Source organism: Leuciscus leuciscus (genome assembly GCF_965113295.1).
Source record: "Leuciscus leuciscus genome assembly, chromosome: 14".
In the NCBI taxonomy this organism is placed as follows: Eukaryota; Metazoa; Chordata; class Actinopteri; order Cypriniformes; family Leuciscidae; genus Leuciscus; species Leuciscus leuciscus.
In genome coordinates, this window is record NC_138738.1 from 21,801,060 (window position 1) to 21,806,073 (window position 5,014).

A 5,014-nucleotide genomic window follows, 5' to 3' on the forward strand; every position below is an offset into this window, starting at 1 on the left:
TTTGAGGCGGTCAAAGGTTGCCTCCATTATACGCATCCTTCAACAAACCAACAGGTAAGTATTGCATTTTACATGGATTGTTTCTATTCTCACTTGACATGTCAATAAGGTCATACAGTAATGCATATGTTGAATTTGTTGTCCCTCTAAAGAATGCAACGTCTTCCACCCTCTGGGGGAAGAGGAAAGCTCCTCAATAATGATCAAGAGCTTGCCATTGTAGAAATGGTTGTTGCAAATAATTCAATAAAACTGCATGAAATTCAAACTAGAATTGTGGAGGACCATGAGATATTTGACAATATCTATAGCATCAGCCTCACAACCATTACGCGGACATTGTCCAAACACAGAGTGCGGATGAAGCAGCTCTACACTGTTCCCTTTGAGAGGAACAGTGAGAGAGTCAAGGAGCTACGGTGACAATATGTCCAGGTATAGTGTATATATTCAATTCAATGTTCAGTTCTATAAGCTTTGCACTTTGCAAGTAGACAACCAACACAGTAATAGGTTACAGTACAGTATGGTATACAGTAATGACATGATTTACATAAACTTTGTTTCAGAGAGTTATGGAATTAGAGGCCAACCAGGCCCCTCATGAATTAATATACTTATATTTTAATAATATGAGGCAGGATTCAATCTGGACAAAAGGCGTTGACGTGGACGAAATGTAATTGGAAAAAGGGCCACAGTTGATGTGCCAGTACAAAGAGGGGCAAACATTACCATGTGTGCAGCAATAGCAAATGCAGGATTACTCCTTCACAGATGTCAGGTTGGACCCTATAATACCGCGCGTCCTTGCCTTTCTCAATGATCTCTGTTCCAGAGCAGGATCAGGAGGGTGAAAACATGAGGACCTTTGTAATTACACTGTACAATTTTTTCGTAATTTTAACGGTAAAAAACTGTAAAAAAGCAACGGAAAAGAAATGTTAATTCTTTAAAGGGATACTCCACCGATTTTTCATATTAAACTATGTTATTCCCTTAACTAAGATGAGTTGATACATACCTCTCTCGTCTCAGTGCGTGCACTAAATCGCTCTGTCTTGCGGCGAAACTTTGTTAGCACTTAGCTTAGCCCAGTTCATTCAATATGGGCCAAGCAGAGAAGCTACCAAACACCTCCACGTTTTCCCTATTTAAATACAGTTACTCGACCTAGGACGGTGACACAAAACAAAACGTTGCGCTTTTCTAAGCGTGTAAAATGGATAACTATATTGTATGGCGGAATACCATAGCAAGTGCTTGTAAGCACTTCGACTTGGCGTAGTAATATCTTCACTCGTGAAAAATCCTCTCACCGGCCCCCGCTCCCTCTAGTGAAGATATTACTACGCCAAGTCGAAGTGCTTACAAGCACTTGCTATGGTATTCCGCCATACAATACACTGCATGAAAATTGGGATTTCCGACCCCGTAAACGGCCGTAAATCTCCCTAATTTTCGGCAGTTAACGACAATTTACAGCCTGTGAACGTCGCGTTCGTCTGTGCCGAATATTGTCGGAAACGAACCATGACGTATGCAGAGCGCTCGCGCCGGAGGTGTGAATGGCTCTAATTACCATATGAATAGCAGCTCCCGCCAGAGAAAGGCTTGAATTTCCTCACTCACTATTGGTTGAACCCACGTGGTTTAAACAAGAAAAATCACTCGTGATTGGTTGGCAGATCTGTTACTATTGGTCACCCTCGCTCATTAAAAATTCAAAAAATTATAATATTCATATAAATAATAATATATAAATTATTTTTTTATATTCATAATATGCTATTCTGTGGTATATTCATGTCATTGTTAACCTATGGACTACACTATTATTACCATCAAGGACATGAATTTATAAAGGAAAGGAAAATTTTCCAGGGACATGCTGTTTATTCAAAGAAAGAGCTTTATTAGCACAGACACAAAACAATATACACCTATGTACAAAGCATAGATCATCTGCACACACAACAAATTGGAAGCTCAGTGTCTGTTTTCATCTTCGGAGCTGTAGTAGGTGACTAGCGGCGTTCTCTCTGAATTCGATCCACTTTGAAAACGTCTGTGGTGCGTTGCCCTGTATTTAGGAGTCGCCTCTAATCTCGACTGCAGCGTAGCACAGAGCTCTGTGAGCTCCTGGCTGGTGGTTGAACTTCATCGGACATCAGATCTATGGTGGCGCACTTCCAAATGCCCACGTCATCCTCACCTAGCACACCGTCTCGCTTCTAGCAGCTGTAAAAACAACCAATACAGACAATCAGTACTGTGATGCACTGTGAATGGACACAAAACATCTATTAATGCACGTGAAAAATATTCACATTGACTAAAAATCTTACCCTCTTTCTTCTCGCTCGACTCCGAGCTGAACTCTTCACAGCTTCGGCCTGCAATGCCAGATCTGGTTGTTTGTACCTGAAGCTCCTGCGTACTGTCTCGTAGTATGTCTTACAGGCAGCTGGAAAACAATTAAATGAGAGTGATATGAATAAAAACAACTCAAGTCACAGTAAAATGAAACAAGGAGAAAATAGTAAAAGTTACTTACAATGTCATCATGATCAGCGTCATGAAAATCTGGACTTGCAGACATAGCTCTGAGTAAATGTGAGGTTACGCCCTCGTTATGAGGCGAGGTTACTCTATGGAAACAAAATGTATGATTAAGATCGTAAACTATAACGGATCTATTTTCTTATACAAGAGAATGAAAGCATATTCTTTGAATCTTACCTTTAAAATGTTTGCAAGTTTTTATGAAAGGAAAAAAATAAAAGAATGTAAGATTCTTTTTTTTTTTTTTTTTTACCTTGATCCAGTTCGTAGCGCCCACAATTTGTCTCAGAGTTGTGAAGATGGCATACGGCTTCCTGTAAATTACAGGATTATTTACAATTATTAAACAAATAATAGCCATCAATCCCATGACCTCTTGCTTTATGATGAAATCATGAAAAACAGAATATTCTTACATTTCACAAGGCCTGACAAAATACAGCTGCAGGTAACTAGCGGCATTCTGTCTGAATTCGGTCCATTTTGCAGACGTCTGTGGTGCGTTGCCCTGTACTTTGGAGTTGACTCTAATCTCGACTGCAGCGTGGTACAGAGCTCGGTGAGCGACAGGACGGAGGTCGCACAATCCATCCAGACACCCCGCCAACGATGCCGTCTTCCTCATCAGACATCAGGTCTATGGTAGCACACTTCCGAAGGCCCACCTCATCCTCAGCTAGCACACTCTATTGGTTTTAACAGCTGCTAAAAGCGAGACAAAGACAATCAATACTGCGCAATGCACTGCGTATGGACAACACACATGTATTAATGCACCTGAAAAATAGTCACATTGACCAAAAACGAATTTAATCTAATAAATCTTACCGTCTTTCTTCTCGCTCGACTCCGAGCTGAATTCACCACAGCTTCCGCCTGCAATGCAAGATCTGGTTGTTTGTACCTGAAGCTCCTGCGCACTGTCGTGTAATATGTCTTTAAGGCAGCTGGAAAACAATTAATTGAGAGTGATATTAATAAGTACAACATAAGTCACAGTAAAATTAAACAAAGGAGAAAAAATGCAACCGGGTGAAATTGCAGAAATACACACCGGAAGCAAACTATGCTTTTTGAAATTGGGGTTTTAATCTGACTGCTGTTTAAAATAAGTGACAGCGGTCAATGGAAGCACAATTAAACAGATAAAAGTCTGATTAAGAAAAAAAGTTTGCCTTGTTCAAAGAGATTTCACATGAAAAAAAATAGATTTCACTAGTTAAAAAAAAAAAAAAAAAAAAGAAAAAAAAAAGAAATTGTAGAAACAGTTTACAGTAAATTTGAAGATGACAATCAAATGTCACAAAAAGCTTAACCAGTGGATCAATGCCCAAATCCACAGAAAACTTAACTCAATTCAAACTGAAATGCAGTGTAATACACTGCAACTGGTCAGATTTAAATTGATTTCTCCAAACCAAAATATGTTAATCTACAATTAAATACGATAACACAAACTGGAATACTGCAGTGGCTGAGGTAACTTAGGCCTAAGTTACAAGAGAAATAAAAGCACTTTAACAAAGCCACAACCCACGTTTAATCATGCCATGCGGAACCAGAAATATGCATTTAACCATAAAGTTATACTGTATAATCACAGAATATAGATTCAACTCATTAACAGATTTATCAAATAAACATGCCATCAGTAATTTCCCCCATAAACCATAAAACGTACATCCTTTACCGTCCGATCACCACGAGGTTCCCTCGTCACACATGCGCTCCAAATGAATCTATAAACAAAAATGTACACATCAAATGTTCTTTTAACTTCGCTTCACAACTTATTTGTGCATATTAAAGATATTGGAGTAATATTTACCAAGAAAGAAGAACGTATAACACAGAATCCGATCGATGCACGCACCGTCATGGAGCTCTCCTGAACAATGAAAAATGGCTGCCGTTCTCTGGTCGCGCGCACGCGTCCAGCACAAGTGAATAGTATCGCGAGAAGAGAGGGATTTCTTAAAGGGGCCACAAACATTTTTAATGCAAAATAGAAACGAGGTACATTTTATGTAAACAACTCTAATCGTAGTTGTAACTCTATATGTACAGTAGGCATAATTCTTGTCATTGCGTATGTGTATGCATGCAGCATGAGTCAAATACAATCTTCTGTTCGTGTTGTATTATGCACAGTGGTTGGGCTCTAAGAGATTGTGATGCTGTTTGCATGGAATACACATTTTACCTTTGTGGCAAAGCCTGATTGAAATTAATTGTTGAAATAAATGGTTTTGTGTCTTTTTTACATAACATTGGCTATTGCTAATGACACATAGTAACTAATCTAGCTACTTTCATTAAATATATCAATTTAAGCTAAAATGTAAGAGGGTCATTCTATGAAAATGTCCATTTTTCTGTCCCTAGCCTTTACAGAAATATTACACTTAAAAAACACTTTAGGGTTACAATTTCTTTACATTTTAAAATA

At 38.7% G+C, this 5,014-nt stretch overlaps 2 long non-coding RNA genes across 2 annotated transcripts; both read right to left on the reverse strand.

Moving 5' to 3' along the window:
- Positions 1 to 1,990: 1,990 nt before the first annotated feature.
- On the reverse strand, positions 1,991 to 3,097 carry LOC309474257. The gene is made up of 5 exons (XR_014197271.1): positions 2,982 to 3,097; positions 2,819 to 2,879; positions 2,558 to 2,651; positions 2,349 to 2,467; positions 1,991 to 2,241 (listed from the first exon to the last, which is right to left on the reverse strand). It is a non-coding gene; the product is annotated as an uncharacterized lncRNA (long non-coding RNA).
- A 300-nt stretch (positions 3,098 to 3,397) lies between these two features.
- Positions 3,398 to 4,640, reverse strand: LOC309474559. The gene is made up of 2 exons (XR_014197377.1): positions 4,247 to 4,640; positions 3,398 to 3,512 (listed from the first exon to the last, which is right to left on the reverse strand). It is a non-coding gene; the product is annotated as an uncharacterized lncRNA (long non-coding RNA).
- Between the last annotated feature and the right edge of the window lie 374 nt (positions 4,641 to 5,014).